Raw genomic sequence first — 21,463 nt, forward strand, 5'->3', positions numbered from 1 at the left:
CCTCCAGATATTGGTCTTTAAGTCTAGATATTGGACTTTACCTCTAGATGTAGGGTTTTACATCTAGATGTTTTGCTTTACATTTAGATGTTGGTCTTTATCTCTACATGTTGGGTTATACCTCTATATGCTGTGCTTCACCTCTAGATGTTAGGCTTTACCTCTAGATGTTGGGATTACATCTAGACGTTGGACTTTATCTCTAGAATTTGGGCTATACCCCTATATGTTGGGCTTTACCTCTAGAGTTTGGGTTTTACATCTAGATGTTTGCCTTTACCTCTGTAAGTTATGCTTTACCTGCAGACATTGGGCTGTAGGACTAGATGGTGGGCTTTACCTCTAGAAGTTGGGCTTTACATCTAGATTTTGGGCTTTACCTCTAAATGATGGGCTTAAACTCTAAATATTGGGCTTTACCTCTAGATGTTGGGCTTTAGATTTAGAAGTTGGGCTCTACATCTATATATTTGGGCTTTAGATCTAGAAGTTGGGCTTTACATCTAGATATTGGTCTTTACGTCTAGATATTGGGCTTTACCTCTAGATTTTGGGTTTTAAATCTATATATTTGGCTTTTCCTCTAGATGTTGGGCTTTACCTCTAGATATCTGGCTTTACGTCTAGATGTTGGGCTTTATTTCTAGATTTTGGGCTCTACCACTAGGTCTTGGGCTTTACCTCTATATTTTGGACTTTACCTCTAGAAGTTAGGCTTTAGATCTAGAAGTTGGGCTTTACATCTAGATTTTGGGCTTTACGTCTAGATATTGGTCTTTACCTCTAGATTTTGGGTTTTAAATCTATATATTTGGCTTTTCCTCTAGATGTTGGGCTTTACCCCTAGATATCTGGCTTTACCTCTAGATGATGGGCTTTACCTCTAGATTTTGGATTTTCCATCTGGATTTTTGGCTTCTCTCTAGAATCTGGGCTTTAACTCCAGACATTGGGCTTTACCTCTAGATGTTGAGTTTTACCTCTGGATGTTGGTCTTTAAGTCTAGATATAGGACTTTACCTCTAGATGTCGGGTTTTACATCTAGAAGTTTTGCTTTACATTTAGATGTTGGACTTTATCTCTAGATGTTGGGTTTTAAACCTATATATTTGGCTTTTCCTCTAGATGTTGGGCTTTACCTCTAGATATCTGGCTTTACCTCTAGATGTTGGGCTTTACCTGTAGATTTTGGACTTTACCTCTAGAAGTTGGGCTTTACCTCTAGACTTTGGCTTTACCTCAAGACGTTCAACTTTAACTCTAGATGTTGGGCTTTACCTCTAGATTTTGGGCTTTACGTCTAGATATTGGGCTTTACCTCTAGATTTTGGGTTTTAAATCTATATATTTGTCTTTTCCTCTAGATGTTGGGCTTTACCCCTAGATATCTGGCTTTACGTCTAGGTGTTGGGCTTTACCTCTAGATTTTGGGCTCTACCTCTAGGTGTTGGGCTTTGCCTCCAGAATTTGGACTTTTCCTCTAGAAGTTCGGCTTTACGTCTAGATATTGGGCTTTACATCTAGATGTTGGGTTTTAAATCTATATATTTGTCTTTACCTCAAGACTTTCGGCTTTACCTCTAGATGTTAGGCTTTACATCTAGATTCTGGGCTTTACCTCTAGATGTTGGGCTTTAACTTTAGATTTTGGGCTTTACTCTAAATGATGCGCTTTATATATTCGGCTTTACATCTAGAAGTTGGGCTTTACATCTAGATTTTGGGCCTTACCTCTAGAAGTTGGGGGTTACATCTATATGTTTGGCTTTAACTGCAGATGTCGGGCCTTAAGACTTGATTTAAGAATTCACCTCTAGATATTAGGCTTTACCTCTAGATTCTGGGCTTTACCTCTAGATTTTGGGCTCTACCACTAGGTCTTGGGCTTTACCTCTAGATTTTGGACTTTACCTCTAGAAGTTGGGCTTTACCTCTAGATTTTGGGCCTTACCTCTAGAATTTGGGGGTTACATCTATATGTTTGGCTTTAACTGTAGATGTCGGGCCTTAAGACTAGATTTTGGAATTCACCTCTAGATGTTGGGCTTTACCTCTAGTTTTTGGATTTTCCATCTGGATTTTTGGCTTCTCTCTAGAATCTGGGCTGTACCTCCAGACGATGGGCTTTAACTCAAGATGTTGGGTTTTACCTCTAGATGTTGGTCTTTAAGTCTAGATATTGGACTTTACCTCTAGTTGTAGGGTTTTTCATCGAGATGTTTTGCTTTACATTTAGATGTTGGGCTTTATCTCTAGATTTTGGGTTTTAAATCTATATATTTGGCTTTTCCTCTAGATGTTGGGCTTTACCATCAGATATCTGGCTTTACGTCTAGATGTATGGCTTTACCTCTAGATTTTGGGCTCTACCACTAGGTCTTGGGCTTTACCTCTAGATTTTGGACTTTACCTCTAGAAGTTGGGCTTTACCTCTAGATTTTGGGCCTTACCTCTAGAAGTTGGGGGTTACATCTATATGTTTGGCTTTAACTGTAGATGTCGGGCCTTAACACTAGATTTGGAATTCACCACTAGATGTTAGGCTTTACCTGTAGATGTTGGGCTTTAGATCTAGAAGTTGGGCTTTACATCTAGATTTTGGGCTTCATGTCTAGATATTGGTCTTTACCTCTCGATTTTGGGTTTTAAATCTATATATTTGGCTTTTCCTCTAGATTTTGGGTTTTCCATCTGGATTTTTGGCTTCTCTCTAGAATCTGGGCTTTACCTCCAGATGTTGGGCTTTACCTCTAGATCTTGGGTTTTACCTCTAGATGTTGGTCTTTAAGTCTAGATATTGGACTTTACCTCTAGATGTCGGGTTTTACATCTAGATGTTTTGCTTTACATTTAGATGTTGGGCTTTACCTCTAGATTTTGGGTTTTACCGTCAGATATCTGGCTTTACGTCTAGATGTATGGCTTTACCTCTAGATTTTAGGCTCTACCACTAGGTCTTGGGCTTTACCTCTAGAATTTGGACTTTTCCTCTAGAAGTTGGGCTCTACCTCTAGATTTTGGGCCTTACCTCTAGAAGTTGGGGGTTACATCTATATGGTTGGCTTTAACTGTAGATGTCGGGCCTTAACACTTGATTTTGGAATTCACCTCTAGATGTTAGGCTTTACATCTAGATTCTGGGCTTTCCCTCTAGATGTTGGGCTTTAACTCTAGATTTTGGGCTTTACTCGAAAGGATGCGCTTTAACTCTAGATATTCGGCTTTACCTCTAGAAGTTGGGTTGTACATCTAGATGTTTGGCTTTAACTGTAGGTGTCGGGCTTTAACACTAGATATTGGAATTCACCTCTAGATCTTAGTCTTTACCTCTACATGTTGGGCTTTACCTCTAGAGTATTTGGCTTTAGATCTAGCAATTGGGCTTTACATCTAGATTTGGGGCTTTAGCTCTAGATGTTGGGCTTTACCTCCAGATTTTGGATTTTAAATCTATATATCTGGCTTTATCTCTAGATGTTGGGCTTTATCTCTAGATTTTGGGCTCAAACTCTAGGTATTGGTGTTTACCTCTAGATTTTGGACTTTAACTCTGGAAGTTGGGCTTTACCTCTAGATGTTGGGATTGAACTCTAGAATTTGGGTTTGAAATCTATATATTTTGCTTTTCCTCTAGATGTTGGGCTTTACCTCAAGATATCTGGCTTTACCTCTAGCTGTTGGGTTTTACCTCTAGATAGTGGTCTTTACCTCGAGATTTTGGGTGTTAGATCTAGAATTTGGGCTTTACATCTAGATTTTGGGCTTTAGATCTAGAAGCTGGGCTTTACATCTAGATTTTGGGCTTTACGTCTAGATATTGGGCTTTACCTCTAGATTTTGAGTTTTAAATCTATATATTTGGCTTTTCCTCTAGATGTTGGGCTTTACCTCTAGATTTTGGGTTTTACATCTAGATGTTTGCCTTCACCTCTGTAAGTTGGGCTTTACCTGCAGACATTGGGCTGTAGGACTAGATGATGGGCTTTACCTCTAGAAGTTGGGCTTTACATCTAGATTTTGGGCTTTACATCTAGATATTGGGCTTCACCTCTAGATTTTGGGGTTTAGATCTATATATCTGGCTTTATATCAAGGTGTGGGCTTTACCTCTACATTTTAAGCTCTACCTCTAGGTATTGGTATTTACATTTAGATTTTTGACTTTAAATCTGGAAGTTGAGCTTTACATCTAGATTTTGGGCTTTACCCCTAGATGTTGGGATTTAACTCTAGAAATTGGGTTTGAAATCTATATATTTTGCTTTTCCTCTAGATGTTGGGCTTTACCTCTAGATATCTGGCTTTACGTCTCGATGTTGCGTTTTACCTCTAGATATTGGTCTTCACCTCTAAATGTTGGGCTTTCGATCTAGAATTTGTGCTTTACATCTAGATTTTGGGCTTTACGTCTAGATATTGGGGTTTACCTCTAGATTTTGGGTTTTATATCTATATATTTGGCTTTTCCTCTAGATGTTGGGCTTCACCCCTACATATCTGGATTTACCTGTAGATGTTGGGCTTTACCTCTAGATTTTGGGTTTTACATCTGGATTTTTGGCTTCTCTCTAGAATCTGGGCTTTATCTCCAGACGTTGAGCTTTACCACTAGATGTTGGGTTTTACCTCTAGATGTTGGTCTTTAGGTCTAGATATTGGACTTTACCTCTAGATGTAGGGTTTTACATCTAGATGTTTTGCTTTACATTTAGATGTTCGGCTTTATCTCTAGATTTTGGGTTTTAAATCTATATATTTGGCTCTTCCTCTAGATGTTGGGCTTTACCGTCATGTATCTGGCTTTACGTCTAGATGTTGGGCTTTACCTCTAGATGTTGGGTTTTAAATCTATATATTTGTCTTTACCTCTAGAAGTTGGGCTTTAATTCTAGACTTTGGCTTTACCTCTAGATTTTGGGCCTTACCTCTAGAAGTTGGGGTTTACATCTATATGTTTGCCTTTAACTGTAGATGTCGGGCCTTAACACTATATTTTGGAATTCACCACTAGATGTTAGGCTTTACCTCTAGATGTTGGGCTTTAGATCTAGAAGTTGGGCTTTACATCTAGATGTTTTGCTTTACATTTAGATGTTGGGCTTTATCTCTAGATTTATGGTTTTAAATCTATATATTTGGCTTTTCCTCTAGATGTTGGGCTTTACCCCTAGATATCTGGCTTTACCTCTAGATGTTGGGCTTTACCTCTACATTTTGGGCTCTACCACTAGGTCTTGATCTTTACCTCTAGATTTTGGACTTTACCTCTAGAAGTTGGGCTTTACATCTAGACTTTGGGCTTTACCTCAAGTTGTTCGGCTTTACCTCTAGATATTGCGCTTTACCTCTAGTTTTTGGGCCTTACGTCTGGAAGTTGGGGGTTACATCTATATGTTTGGATTTAACTGTAGATGTCGGGCCTTAACACTTGATTTTGGAATTCACCTCTAGATGTTCGGCTTTACCTCTGGATTCTGGGCTTTCCCTCTAGATGTTGTTTTTTAACTCTAGATACTCGCCTTTACCTCTAGAAGTTGGGCTTTACATCTAGATTTTGGGCTTTAGATTTGGAGTTGGGCTTTACATCTAGATATTGGTCTTTACCTCTAGATTTTGGGTTTTAAATCTATATATTTGGCTTTTCCTCTAGATGTTGCCTTTACCTCTAGATATCTGGTTTTACCTCTAGATGTTGGGCTTTACCTCTAGATTTTGGGCTCTACCACTAGGTCTTGGGCTTTACCTCTAGATTTTGGACTTCACCACTAGAAGATAGGCTTTAGATCTAGAAGTTGGGCTTTACATCTAGATTTTGGGCTTTAAGTCTAGATATTGGTCTTTACCTCTAGATTTTGGGTTTTAAATCTATATATTTGGCTTTTCCTCTAGATGTTGGGCTTTACCCCTACATATCTGGCTTTATGTTTAGATGTTGGGCTTTACCTCTAGATTTTGGGCTCTACCACTAGGTCTTGGGCTTTACCTCTAGATTTTGGACTTTACCTCTATAAATTGGGCTTTACCTCTAGATTTTGGGCCTTACCTCTAGAAGTTGGGGGTTGCATCTATATGTTTGGCTTTAACTGTAGATGTCGGGCCTTAAGACTAGATTTTGGAATTCACCTCTAGATGTTAGGCTTTACATCTAGATTCTGGGCTTTCCCTCTAGATGTGGGGCTTCAACTCTAGATTTTGGGCTTTACTCTAAATGATGCGCTTTATATATTCGGCTTTACCTCTAGAAGTTGGGCTTTACATCTAGATTTTGGTCTTTACGTCTAGATATCGGGCTTTACCTCTATATTTTGGTTTATAAATCTATATATTTGGCTTTTCGTCTAGATGTTGGGCTTTACCTCTAGATATCTGGCTTTACCTCTAGATGTTCCTTTACCTCTAGATTTTGGGCTCTACCTCTAGGTGTTGGGCTTTGCCTCTAGAATTTGGACTTTTCCTCTAGAAGTTGGGCTTTACGTCTAGATATTGGGCTTTACCTCTAGATGTTGGGTTTTAAATCTATATATTTGTCTTTACCTCTAGAAGTTGGGCTTTAATTCTAGACTTTGGCTTTACCTCTAGATTTTGGGCCTTACCTCTAGAAGTTGGGGTTTACATCTATATGTTTGCCTTTAACTGTAGATGTCGGGCCTTAACACTAGATTTGGAATTCACCACTAGATGTTAGGCTTTACCTGTAGATGTTGGGCTTTAGATCTAGAAGTTGGGCTTTACATCTAGATTTTGGGCTTCATGTCTAGATATTGGTCTTTACCTCTCGATTTTGGGTTTTAAATCTATATATTTGGCTTTTCCTCTAGATTTTGGGCTTTACCTCTAGATTTTGGGTTTTCCATCTGGATTTTTGGCTTCTCTCTAGAATCTGGGCTTTACCTCCAGATGTTGGGCTTTACCTCTAGATCTTGGGGTTTACCTCTAGATGTTGGTCTTTAAGTCTAGATATTGGACTTTACCTCTAGATGTCGGGTTTTACATCTAGATGTTTTGCTTTACATTTAGATGTTGGGCTTTACCTCTAGATTTTGGGTTTTACCGTCAGATATCTGGCTTTACGTCTAGATGTATGGCTTTACCTCTAGATTTTAGGCTCTACCACTAGGTCTTGGGCTTTACCTCTAGAATTTGGACTTTTCCTCTAGAAGTTGGGCTCTACCTCTAGATTTTGGGCCTTACCTCTAGAAGTGTGGGGTTGCATCTATATGGTTGGCTTTAACTGTAGATGTCGGGCCTTAACTCTTGATTTTGGAATTCACCTCTAGATGTTAGGCTTTACATCTAGATTCTGGGCTTTCCCTCTAGATGTGGGGCTTCAACTCTAGATTTTGGGCTTTACTCTAAATGATGCGATATATATATTCAGCTTTACCTCTAGAAGTTTGGCTTTACATCTAGATTTTAGGCTTTAGATCTAGAAGTTGGGCTTTACATCTAGATTTTGGTCTTTATGTCTAAATATCGGGCTTTACCTCTATATTTTGGGTTATAAATCTATATATTTGGCTTTTCCTCTAGATGTTGGGATTTGCCTCTAGATATCTGGCTTTAACTCTAGATGTTGCTTTACCTCTAGATTTTGGGCTCTACCTCTAGGTGTTGGGCTTTGCCTCCAGAATTTGGACTTTTCCTCTAGAAGTTCGGCTTTACGTCTATATATTGGGCTTTACCTCTAGATGTTGGGTTTTAAATCTATATATTTGTCTTTACCTCAAGACGTTCTTCTTTACCTCTAGATGTTAGGCTTTACATCTAGATTCTGGGCTTTACCTCTAGATGTTGGGCTTTAACTCTAGATTTTGGGCTTTACTCTAAATGATGCGCTTTATATATTCGGCTTTACATCTAGAAGTTGGGCTTTACATATAGATTTTGGGCCTTACCTCTAGAAGTTGGGGGTTACATCTATATGTTTGGCTTTAACTGTAGATGTCGGGTCTTAAGACTTGATTTAAGAATTCACCTCTAGATATTAGGCTTTACCTCTAGATTCTGGGCTTTACCTCTAGATGTTGGGCTTTAACACTAGATTTTGGGTTTTCCATCTGGATTTTTGGCTTCTCTCTAGAATCTGGGCTGTACCTCCAGACATTGGGCTTTACCTCAAGATGTTGGGTTTTACCTCTAGATGTTGGTCTTTAGGTCTAGATATTGGACTTTATCTCTAGATGTAGGGTTTTACATCTAGATGTTTTGCTTTACATTTAGATGTTGGGCTTTCTCTCTAGATTTTGGGTTTTAAATCTATATATTTGGCTTTTCCTCTAGATGTTGGGCTTTACCTCTAGATTTTGGGCTCTACCACTAGGTCTTGGGCTTTACCTCTAGATTTTGGACTTTACCTCTAGAAGTTAGGCTTTAGATCTAGAAGTTGGGCTTTACATCTAGATTTTGGTCTTTACCTCTCGATATTGGACTTTACCTCTAGATTTTGGGATTTAAATCTATATATTTGGCTTTTCCTCTAGATGTTGGTCTTTACCTCTAGATGTCGGGTTTTACATCTAGATGTTTTGCTTTACATTTAGATGTTGGGCTTTATCGCTAGATTTTGGGGTTTAAATCTTTATATTTGGCTTTTCCTATAGATGTTGGGCTTTACCTCTAGATATATGGCTTTACTTCAGATGTGTGGCTTTAGCTCTAGATTTTGGACTTTACCTCTAGAATTGGGCTTTACCTCTAGACTTTGGCTTTACCTCAAGACGTTCAACTTTAGCTCTAGATGTTGGGCTTTACCTCTATATTTTGGGCTTTACATCTAGATTTTGGGCTTTACGTCTAGATATTGGTCTTTACCTCTAGATTTTGGGTTTTAAATCTATATATTTGGCTTTTCCTCTAGATGTTGGGCTTTACCCCTAGATATCTGGCTTTACCTCTAGATGTTGGCTTTACCTCTAGGTTTTGGGCTCTACCACTAGGTCTTGGGCTTTACCTCTAGATTTTTGACTTTACCTCTAGAAGTTGGGCTTTACCTCTAGATTTTGGGCCTTACCTCTAGAAGTTGGGGGTTGCATCAATATGTTTGGCTTTAACTGTAGATGTCGGGCCTTAACACTTGATGGTGGAATTCACCTCTAGATGTTAGGCTTTACCTCTAGATTCTGGACTTTCCCTCTAGATGTGGGGCTTAGATCTAGAAGTTGGGCTTTATCTCTAGATGTTGGGGTTTAAATCTAGATTTGGGTTTTTAGCTCTAGAAGTTGGTCATTACCTTCAGACATTGGACTTTACCTCCAGATATTGGTCTTTAAGTCTAGATATTGGACTTTACCTCTAGATGTAGGGTTTTACATCTAGATGTTTTGCTTTACATTTAGATGTTGGTCTTTATCTCTACATGTTGGGTTATACCTCTATATGCTGTGCTTCACCTCTAGATGTTAGGCTTTACCTCTAGATGTTGGGATTACATCTAGACGTTGGACTTTATCTCTAGAATTTGGGCTATACCCCTATATGTTGGGCTTTACCTCTAGAGTTTGGGTTTTACATCTAGATGTTTGCCTTTACCTCTGTAAGTTATGCTTTACCTGCAGACATTGGGCTGTAGGACTAGATGGTGGGCTTTACCTCTAGAAGTTGGGCTTTACATCTAGATTTTGGGCTTTACCTCTAAATGATGGGCTTAAACTCTAAATATTGGGCTTTACCTCTAGATGTTGGGCTTTAGATTTAGAAGTTGGGCTCTACATCTATATATTTGGGCTTTAGATCTAGAAGTTGGGCTTTACATCTAGATATTGGTCTTTACGTCTAGATATTGGGCTTTACCTCTAGATTTTGGGTTTTAAATCTATATATTTGTCTTTACCTCAAGACTTTCGGCTTTACCTCTAGATGTTGGGCTTTAACTCTAGATTTTGGGCTTTACTCTAAATGATGCGCTTTATATATTCGGCTTTACATCTAGAAGTTGGGCTTTACATCTAGATTTTGGGCCTTACCTCTAGAAGTTGGGGGTTACATCTATATGTTTGGCTTTAACTGTAGATGTCGGGCCTTAAGACTTGATTTAAGAATTCACCTCTAGATATTAGGCTTTACCTCTAGATTCTGGGCTTTACCTCTAGATGTTGGGCTTTAACACTAGATTTTGGGTTTTCCATCTGCATTTTAGGCTTCTCTCTAGAATCTGGGCTGTACCTCCAGACGTTGGGCTTTACCTCAAGATGTTGGGTTTTACCTCTAGATGTTGGTCTTTAAGTCTAGATATTGGAATTTACCTCTAGATGTCGGGTTTTACATCTAGATGTTTTGCTTTACATTTAGATGTTGGGCTTTATCTCTAGATTTTGGGTTTTAAATCTATATATTTGGCTTTTCCTCTAGATGTTGGGCTTTACCATCAGATATCTGGCTTTACGTCTAGATGTATGGCTTTACCTCTAGATTTTGGGCTCTACCACTAGGTCTTGGGCTTTACCTCTAGATTTTGGACTTTACCTCTAGAAGTTGGGCTTTACCTCTAGATTTTGGGCCTTACCTCTAGAAGTTGGGGGTTACATCTATATGTTTGGCTTTAACTGTAGATGTCGGGCCTTAACACTAGATTTGGAATTCACCACTAGATGTTAGGCTTTACCTGTAGATGTTGGGCTTTAGATCTAGAAGTTGGGCTTTACATCTAGATTTTGGGCTTCATGTCTAGATATTGGTCTTTACCTCTCGATTTTGGGTTTTAAATCTATATATTTGGCTTTTCCTCTAGATTTTGGGTTTTCCATCTGGATTTTTGGCTTCTCTCTAGAATCTGGGCTTTACCTCCAGATGTTGGGCTTTACCTCTAGATCTTGGGTTTTACCTCTAGATGTTGGTCTTTAAGTCTAGATATTGGACTTTACCTCTAGATGTCGGGTTTTACATCTAGATGTTTTGCTTTACATTTAGATGTTGGGCTTTACCTCTAGATTTTGGGTTTTACCGTCAGATATCTGGCTTTACGTCTAGATGTATGGCTTTACCTCTAGATTTTAGGCTCTACCACTAGGTCTTGGGCTTTACCTCTAGAATTTGGACTTTTCCTCTAGAAGTTGGGCTCTACCTCTAGATTTTGGGCCTTACCTCTAGAAGTTGGGGGTTACATCTATATGGTTGGCTTTAACTGTAGATGTCGGGCCTTAACACTTGATTTTGGAATTCACCTCTAGATGTTAGGCTTTACATCTAGATTCTGGGCTTTCCCTCTAGATGTTGGGCTTTAACTCTAGATTTTGGGCTTTACTCGAAAGGATGCGCTTTAACTCTAGATATTCGGCTTTACCTCTAGAAGTTGGGTTGTACATCTAGATGTTTGGCTTTAACTGTAGGTGTCGGGCTTTAACACTAGATATTGGAATTCACCTCTAGATCTTAGTCTTTACCTCTACATGTTGGGCTTTACCTCTAGAGTATTTGGCTTTAGATCTAGCAATTGGGCTTTACATCTAGATTTGGGGCTTTAGCTCTAGATGTTGGGCTTTACCTCCAGATTTTGGATTTTAAATCTATATATCTGGCTTTATCTCTAGATGTTGGGCTTTATCTCTAGATTTTGGGCTCAAACTCTAGGTATTGGTGTTTACCTCTAGATTTTGGACTTTAACTCTGGAAGTTGGGCTTTACCTCTGGATGTTGGGATTTAACTCTAGAATTTGGGTTTGAAATCTATATATTTTGCTTTTCCTCTAGATGTTGGGCTTTACCTCAAGATATCTGGCTTTACCTCTAGCTGTTGGGTTTTACCTCTAGATAGTGGTCTTTACCTCGAGATTTTGGGTGTTAGATCTAGAATTTGGGTTTTACATCTAGATTTTGGGCTTTAGATCTAGAAGCTGGGCTTTACATCTAGATTTTGGGCTTTACGTCTAGATATTGGGCTTTACCTCTAGATTTTGGGTTTTAAATCTATATATTTGGCTTTTCCTCTAGATGTTGGGCTTTACCTCTAGATTTTGGGTTTTACATCTAGATGTTTGCCTTCACCTCTGTAAGTTGGGCTTTACCTGCAGACATTGGGCTGTAGGACTAGATGATGGGCTTTACCTCTAGAAGTTGGGCTTTACATCTAGATTTTGGGCTTTACGTCGAGATATTGGGCTTCACCTCTAGATTTTGGGGTTTAGATCTATATATCTGGCTTTATATCAAGGTGTTGGGCTTTACCTCTACATTTTAAGGTCTACCTCTAGGTATTGGTATTTACATTTAGATTTTTGACTTTAAATCTGGAAGTTGAGCTTTACATCTAGATTTTGGGCTTTACCCCTGGTTGTTGGGATTTAACTCTAGAAATTGGGTTTGAAATCTATATATTTTGCTTTTCCTCTAGATGTTGGGCTTTACCTCTAGATATCTGGCTTTACGTCTCGATGTTGGGTTTTACCTCTAGATATTGGTCTTCACCTCTAAATGTTGGGCTTTCGATCTAGAATTTGTGCTTTACATCTAGATTTTGGGCTTTACGTCTAGATATTGGGCTTTACCTCTAGATTTTGGGTTTTATATCTATATATTTGGCTTTTCCTCTAGATGTTGGGCTTCACCCCTACATATCTGGATTTACCTGTAGATGTTGGGCTTTACCTCTAGATTTTGGGTTTTACATCTGGATTTTTGGCTTCTCTCTAGAATCTGGGCTTTATCTCCAGACGTTGAGCTTTACCACTAGATGTTGGGTTTTACCTCTAGATGTTGGTCTTTAGGTCTAGATATTGGACTTTACCTCTAGATGTAGGGTTTTACATCTAGATGTTTTGCTTTACATTTAGATGTTCGGCTTTATCTCTAGATTTTGGGTTTTAAATCTATATATTTGGCTCTTCCTCTAGATGTTGGGCTTTACCGTCAGATATCTGGCTTTACGTCTAGATGTTGGCCATACCTCTAGAAGTTGAGCTTTAACTCTAGACTTTGGGCTTTACCTCAAGACGTTCGGCTTTAACTCTAGCTGTTGGGCTTTCCCTCTAGATTTTGGGCCTTACCTCTAGAAGTTGGGGGTTATATCTATATGGTTGGATTTAACTGTAGATGTCAGGCCTTAACACTTGATTTTGGAATTCACCTCTAGATGTTAGGCTTTACATATAGATTGTGGGCTTTCCCTCTAGATGTTGGGCTTTACCTCTAGATATCTGGCTTTACCTCTAGATGTTGGGTTTTACCTCTAGATATTGGTCTTTACCTCTAGATTTTGGGCGTTAGATCTAGAATTTGGGCTTTACATCTAGATTTTGGGCTTTAGATCTAGAAGTTGGGCTTTACATCTAGATTTTGGGCTTTACGTCTAGATATTGGGCTTTACCTCTAGATTTTGGATTTTAAATCTATATATTTGGCTTTTCCTCTAGATATTGGGCTTTACCCCTAGATATCTGTCTTTACCTCTAGATGTTGGGCTTTACCTCTAGATTTTGGGTTTTAAATATATATATATTTGGCTTTTCCTCTAGATGTTGGGCTTTACCTCTAGATTTGGGGTTTTACATCTAGATGTTTGCCTTCACCTCTGTAAGTTGGGCTTTACCTGCAGACATTGGGCTGTAGGACTAGATGATGGGCTTTACCTCCAGACGTTGGGCTTTACCTCTAGATATCTGGCTTTACGTCTAGATGTTGGGTTTTACCTCTAGATATTGGTCTTTACCTCTAGATGTTGGGCTTTAGATCTAGAAGTTGTGCTTTTCATCGAGATTTTGGGCTTTACGTCTAGATATAGGGCTTTACCTCTAGATTTTGGGTTTTATATCTATATATTTGGATTTTCCTCTAGATGTTGGGCTTTACCCCTAGATATCTGGATTTTCCTGTAGATGTTGGGCTTTACCTCTAGATTTTGGGTTTTCCATCTGGATTTTTGGCTTCTCTCTAGAATCTGGGCTTTACCTCCAGACGTTGGGCTTTATTTCTAGATGTAGGGTTTTACATCTAGATGTTTTGCTTTACATTTAGATGTTGGTCTTTATCTCTAGATGTTGGGTTATACCTCTATATGTTGTGCTTCACCTCTAGGTGTTAGGCTTTACCTCTAGATGTTTGGATTACATCTAGATGTTTTGCTTTACATTTCGATGTTCGGCTTTATCTCTAGATTTTGGGTTTTAAATCTATATATTTTTCATATCTCTAGATTTTGGGCTCTAACTCTAGGTATTGGTGTTTACCTCTAGATTTTGGACTTTAACTCTGGAAGTGGGGCTTTACCTCTAGAAGTTGGGCTTTAACTCTAGAATTTGGGCTTTACCTCAAGACGTTCGGCTTTAACTCTAGCTGTTGGGCTTTACCTCTAGATTTTGGGCCTTACCTCTAGAAGTTGGGGGTTATACCTATATGGTTGGATTTAACTGTAGATGTCAGGCCTTAACACTTGATTTTGGAATTCACCTCTAGATGTTAGGCTTTACATCTAGATTCTGGGCTTTCCCTCTAGATGTTGGGCTTTAACTCTAGATTTTGGGCTTTACTCGAAAGGATGCGCTTTAACTCTAGATATTCGGCTTTACCTCTAGAAGTTGGGTTGTACATCTAGATGTTTGGCTTTAACTGTAGGTGTCGGGCTTTAACACTAGATATTGGAATTCACCTCTAGATCTTAGTCTTTACATGTTGGGCTTTACCTCTAGAGTATTTGGCTTTAGATCTAGCAATTGGGCTTTACATCTAGATTTGGGGCTTTAGCTCTAGATGTTGGGCTTTACCTCCAGATATTGGATTTTAAATCTATATATCTGGCTTTATCTCTAGATGTTGGGCTTTATCTCTAGATTTTGGGCTCAAACTCTATGTATTGGTGTTTACCTCTAGATTTTGGACTTTAACTCTGGAAGTTGGGGTTTACCCCTAGATGTTGGGATATAACTCTAGAATTTGGGTTTGAAATCTATATATTTTGCTTTTCCTCTAGATGTTGGGCTTTACCTCTAGATATCTGGCTTTACGTCTAGATGTTGGGCTTTACCTCTACATTTTGGGCTCTACCTCTAGGTATTGGTATTTACATTTAGATTTTTGACTTTAAATCTGGAAGTTGAGCTTTACATCTAGACTTTGGGATTTACCTCTAGATGTTGGGATTTAACTCTAGAATTTGGGTTTGAAATCTATATATTTTGCTTTTCCTCTAGATGTTGGGCTTTACCTCTAGATATCTGGCTTTACCTCTAGATGTTGGGTTTTACCTCTAGATATTGGTCTTTATCTCTAGATTTTGGGCGTTAGATCTAGAATTTGGGCTTTACATCTAGATTTTGGGCTTTACGTCTAGATATTGGGCTTTACCTCTAGATTTTGGTTTTTAAATCTATATATTTGGATTTTCCTCTAGATGTTGGGCTTTACCCCTAGATATCTGGATTTACCTGTAGATGTTGGGCTTTACCTCTAGATTTTGGGTTTTCCATCTGGATTTTTGGCTTCTCTCTAGAATCTGGGCTTTACCTCCAGATGTTGGGCTTTACCTCTAGATCTTGGGATTTACATCTAGATGTTGGACTTTAAGTCTAGATATTGGACTTTACCTCTAGATGTCGGGTTTTACATCTAGATGTTTTGCTTTACATTTAGATGTTGGGCTTTATCTCTAGATTTTGGGTTTTAAATCTATATATTTGGCTTTTCCTATAGATGTTGGGCTTTACCTCTACATTTTGGGCTCTACCACTAGGTCTTGGGCTTTACCTCTAGATTTTGGACTTTACCTCTAGAAGTTGGGCTTTACCTCTAGATTTTGGGCCTTACCTCTAGAAGTTGGGGGTTGCATCTATATGTTTGGCTTTAACTGTAGATGTCGGTCCTTAAGACTTGATTTTGGAATTCACCTCTAGATGTTCGGCTTTACATCTAGAAGTTGGGCTTTACATCTAGATTTTGGGCCTTACCTCTAGAAGTTGGGGGTTACATCTATATCTTTGGCTTTAACTGTAGATGTCGGGCCTTAAGACTAGATTTAAGAATTCACCTCTAGATATTAGGCTTTACCTCTAGATTCTGGGCTTTACCTCTAGATGTTGGGCTTTAACACTAGATTTTGGGTTTTCCATCTGGATTTTTGGCTTCTCTCTAGAATCTGGGCTGTACCTCCAGACGTTGGGCTTTACCTCAAGATGTTGGGTTTTACCTCTAGATGTTGGTCTTTAAGTCTAGATATTGGAATTTACCTCTAGATGTCGGGTTTTACATCTAGATGTTTTGCTTTACATTTAGATGTTGGGCTTTATCTCTAGATTTTGGGTTTTAAATCTATATATTTGGCTTTTCCTCTAGATGTTGGGCTTTACCATCAGATATCTGGCTTTACGTCTAGATGTTGGGCTTTACCTCTAGATTTTGGGCTCTACCACTAGGTCTTGGGCTTTACCTCTAGATTTTGGACTTTACCTCTAGAAGTTGGGCTTTACATCTAGACTTTGGGATTTACCTCTAGAAGTTGGGGGTTACATCTATATGTTTGGCTTTAACTGTAGATGTCGGGCCTTAACACTTGATTTTGGAATTCACCTCTAGATGTTAGGCTTTACATGTAGCTTCTTAGCTTTCCCTCTAGATGTGGGGCTTCAACTCTAGATTTTGGGCTTTTCTCTAAATGATGCGCTTTATATATTCGGCTTTACCTCTAGAAGTTGGGCTTTACATCTAGATTTTGTTCTTTACGTCTAGATATCGGGCTTTACCTCTATATTTTGGGTTTTAAATCTATATATTTGGCTTTTCCTCTAGATGTTGGGCTTTACCCCTAGATATCTGTCTTTACCTCTAGATGTTGGGCTTTACCTCTAGATTTTGGGTTTTAAATATATATATATTTGGCTTTTCCTCTAGATGTTGGGCTTTACCGTCAGATATCTGGCTTTACGTCTAGATGTTGGCCATACCTCTAGAAGTTGAGCTTTAACTCTAGACTTTGGGCTTTACCTCAAGACGTTCGGCTTTAACTCTAGCTGTTGGGCTTTCCCTCTAGATTTTGGGCCTTACCTCTAGAAGTTGGGGGTTATATCTATATGGTTGGATTTAACTGTAGATGTCAGGCCTTAACACTTGATTTTGGAATTCACCTCTAGATGTTAGGCTTTACATATAGATTGTGGGCTTTCCCTCTAGATGTTGGGCTTTACCTCTAGATATCTGGCTTTACCTCTAGATGTTGGGTTTTACCTCTAGATATTGGTCTTTACCTCTAGATTTTGGGCGTTAGATCTAGAATTTGGGCTTTACATCTAGATTTTGGGCTTTAGATCTAGAAGTTGGGCTTTACATCTAGATTTTGGGCTTTACGTCTAGATATTGGGCTTTACCTCTAGATTTTGGATTTTAAATCTATATATTTGGCTTTTCCTCTAGATGTTGGGCTTTACCCCTAGATATCTGTCTTTACCTCTAGATGTTGGGCTTTACCTCTAGATTTTGGGTTTTAAATATATATATATTTGGCTTTTCCTCTAGATGTTGGGCTTTACCTCTAGATTTGGGGTTTTACATCTAGATGTTTGCCTTCACCTCTGTAAGTTGGGCTTTACCTGCAGACATTGGGCTGTAGGACTAGATGATGGGCTTTACCTCCAGACGTTGGGCTTTACCTCTAGATATCTGGCTTTACGTCTAGATGTTGGGTTTTACCTCTAGATATTGGTCTTTACCTCTAGATGTTGGGCTTTAGATCTAGAAGTTGTGCTTTTCATCGAGATTTTGGGCTTTACGTCTAGATATAGGGCTTTACCTCTAGATTTTGGGTTTTATATCTATATATTTGGATTTTCCTCTAGATGTTGGGCTTTACCCCTAGATATCTGGATTTTCCTGTAGATGTTGGGCTTTACCTCTAGATTTTGGGTTTTCCATCTGGATTTTTGGCTTCTCTCTAGAATCTGGGCTTTACCTCCAGACGTTGGGCTTTATTTCTAGATGTAGGGTTTTACATCTAGATGTTTTGCTTTACATTTAGATGTTGGTCTTTATCTCTAGATGTTGGGTTATACCTCTATATGTTGTGCTTCACCTCTAGGTGTTAGGCTTTACCTCTAGATGTTTGGATTACATCTAGATGTTTTGCTTTACATTTCGATGTTCGGCTTTATCTCTAGATTTTGGGTTTTAAATCTATATATTTTTCATATCTCTAGATTTTGGGCTCTAACTCTAGGTATTGGTGTTTACCCCTAGATTTTGGACTTTAACTCTGGAAGTGGGGCTTTACCTCTAGAAGTTGGGCTTTAACTCTAGACTTTGGGCTTTACCTCAAGACGTTCGGCTTTAACTCTAGGTGTTGGGCTTTACCTCTAGATTTTGGGCCTTACCTCTAGAAGTTGGGGGTTATACCTATATGGTTGGATTTAACTGTAGATGTCAGGCCTTAACACTTGATTTTGGAATTCACCTCTAGATGTTAGGCTTTACATCTAGATTCTGGGCTTTCCCTCTAGATGTTGGGCTTTAACTCTAGATTTTGGGCTTTACTCGAAAGGATGCGCTTTAACTCTAGATATTCGGCTTTACCTCTAGAAGTTGGGTTGTACATCTAGATGTTTGGCTTTAACTGTAGGTGTCGGGCTTTAACACTAGATATTGGAATTCACCTCTAGATCTTAGTCTTTACATGTTGGGCTTTACCTCTAGAGTATTTGGCTTTAGATCTAGCAATTGGGCTTTACATCTAGATTTGGGGCTTTAGCTCTAGATGTTGGGCTTTACCTCCAGATATTGGTTTTTAAATCTATATTTCTGGCTTTATCTCTAGATGTTGGGCTTTATCTCTAGATTTTGGGCTCAAACTCTAGGTATTGGTGTTTACCTCTAGATTTTGGACTTTAACTCTGGAAGTTGGGGTTTACCCCTAGATGTTGGGATATAACTCTAGAATTTGGGTTTGAAATCTATATATTTTGCTTTTCCTCTAGATGTTGGGCTTTACCTCTAGATATCTGGCTTTACGTCTAGATGTTGGGCTTTACCTCTACATTTTGGGCTCTACCTCTAGGTATTGGTATTTACATTTAGATTTTTGACTTTAAATCTGGAAGTTGAGCTTTACATCTAGACTTTGGGATTTACCTCTAGATGTTGGGATTTAACTCTAGAATTTGGGTTTGAAATCTATATATTTTGCTTTTCCTCTAGATGTTGGGCTTTACCTCTAGATATCTGGCTTTACCTCTAGATGTTGGGTTTTACCTCTAGATATTGGTCTTTATCTCTAGATTTTGGGCGTTAGATCTAGAATTTGGGCTTTACATCTAGATTTTGGGCTTTACGTCTAGATATTGGGCTTTACCTCTAGATTTTGGTTTTTAAATCTATATATTTGGATTTTCCTCTAGATGTTGGGCTTTACCCCTAGATATCTGGATTTACCTGTAGATGTTGGGCTTTACCTCTAGATTTTGGGTTTTCCATCTGGATTTTTGGCTTCTCTCTAGAATCTGGGCTTTACCTCCAGATGTTGGGCTTTACCTCTAGATCTTGGGTTTTACATCTAGATGTTGGACTTTAAGTCTAGATATTGGACTTTACCTCTAGATGTCGGGTTTTACATCTAGATGTTTTGCTTTACATTTAGATGTTGGGCTTTATCTCTAGATTTTGGGTTTTAAATCTATATATTTGGCTTTTCCTATAGATGTTGGGCTTTACCTCTACATTTTGGGCTCTACCACTAGGTCTTGGGCTTTACCTCTAGATTTTGGACTTTACCTCTAGAAGTTGGGCTTTACCTCTAGATTTTGGGCCTTACCTCTAGAAGTTTGGGGTTGCATCTATATGTTTGGCTTTAACTGTAGATGTCGGTCCTTAAGACTTGATTTTGGAATTCACCTCTAGATGTTAGGCTTTACATCTAGAAGTTGGGCTTTACATCTAGATTTTGGGCCTTACCTCTAGAAGTTGGGGGTTACATCTATATCTTTGGCTTTAACTGTAGATGTCGGGCCTTAAGACTAGATTTAAGAATTCACCTCTAGATATTAGGCTTTACCTCTAGATTCTGGGCTTTACCTCTAGATGTTGGGCTTTAACACTAGATTTTGGGTTTTCCATCTGGATTTTTGGCTTCTCTCTAGAATCTGGGCTGTACCTCCAGACGTTGGGCTTTACCTCAAGATGTTGGGTTTTACCTCTAGATGTTGGTCTTTAAGTCTAGATATTGGAATTTACCTCTAGATGTCGGGTTTTACATCTAGATGTTTTGCTTTACATTTAGATGTTGGGCTTTATCTCTAGATTTTGGGTTTTAAATCTATATATTTGGCTTTTCCTCTAGATGTTGGGCTTTACCATCAGATATCTGGCTTTACGTCTAGATGTTGGGCTTTACCTCTAGATTTTGGGCTCTACCACTAGGTCTTGGGCTTTACCTCTAGATTTTGGACTTTACCTCTAGAAGTTGGGCTTTACATCTAGACTTTGGGATTTACCTCTAGAAGTTGGGGGTTACATCTATATGTTTGGCTTTAACTGTAGATGTCGGGCCTTAACACTTGATTTTGGAATTCACCTCTAGATGTTAGGCTTTACATCTAGATTCTGGGCTTTCCCTCTAGATGTGGGGCTTCAACTCTAGATTTTGGGCTTTTCTCTAAATGATGCGCTTTATATATTCGGCTTTACCTCTAGAAGTTGGGCTTTACATCTAGATTTTGTTCTTTACGTCTAGATATCGGGCTTTACCTCTATATTTTGGGTTTTAAATCTATATATTTGGCTTTTCCTCTAGATGTTGGGCTTTACCCCTAGATATCTGTCTTTACCTCTAGATGTTGGGCTTTACCTCTAGATTTTGGGTTTTAAATATATATATATTTGGCTTTTCCTCTAGATGTTGGGCTTTACCTCTAGATTTGGGGTTTTACATCTAGATGTTTGCCTTCACCTCTGTAAGTTGGGCTTTACCTGCAGACATTGGGCTGTAGGACTAGATGATGGGCTTTACCTCCAGACGTTGGGCTTTACCTCTAGATATCTGGCTTTACGTCTAGATGTTGGGTTTTACCTCTAGATATTGGTCTTTACCTCTAGATGTTGGGCTTTAGATCTAGAAGTTGTGCTTTTCATCGAGATTTTGGGCTTTACGTCTAGATATAGGGCTTTACCTCTAGATTTTGGGTTTTATATCTATATATTTGGATTTTCCTCTAGATGTTGGGCTTTACCCCTAGATATCTGGATTTTCCTGTAGATGTTGGGCTTTACCTCTAGATTTTGGGTTTTCCATCTGGATTTTTGGCTTCTCTCTAGAATCTGGGCTTTACCTCCAGACGTTGGGCTTTATTTCTAGATGTAGGGTTTTACATCTAGATGTTTTGCTTTACATTTAGATGTTGGTCTTTATCTCTAGATGTTGGGTTATACCTCTATATGTTGTGCTTCACCTCTAGGTGTTAGGCTTTACCTCTAGATGTTTGGATTACATCTAGATGTTTTGCTTTACATTTCGATGTTCGGCTTTATCTCTAGATTTTGGGTTTTAAATCTATATATTTTTCA

The sequence above is a fragment of the Leptosomus discolor genome, unplaced genomic scaffold, assembly GCF_034619465.1.
Source record: "Leptosomus discolor isolate bLepDis1 unplaced genomic scaffold, bLepDis1.hap2 HAP2_SCAFFOLD_27, whole genome shotgun sequence".
Lineage (NCBI taxonomy): Eukaryota > Metazoa > Chordata > Aves > Leptosomiformes > Leptosomidae > Leptosomus > Leptosomus discolor.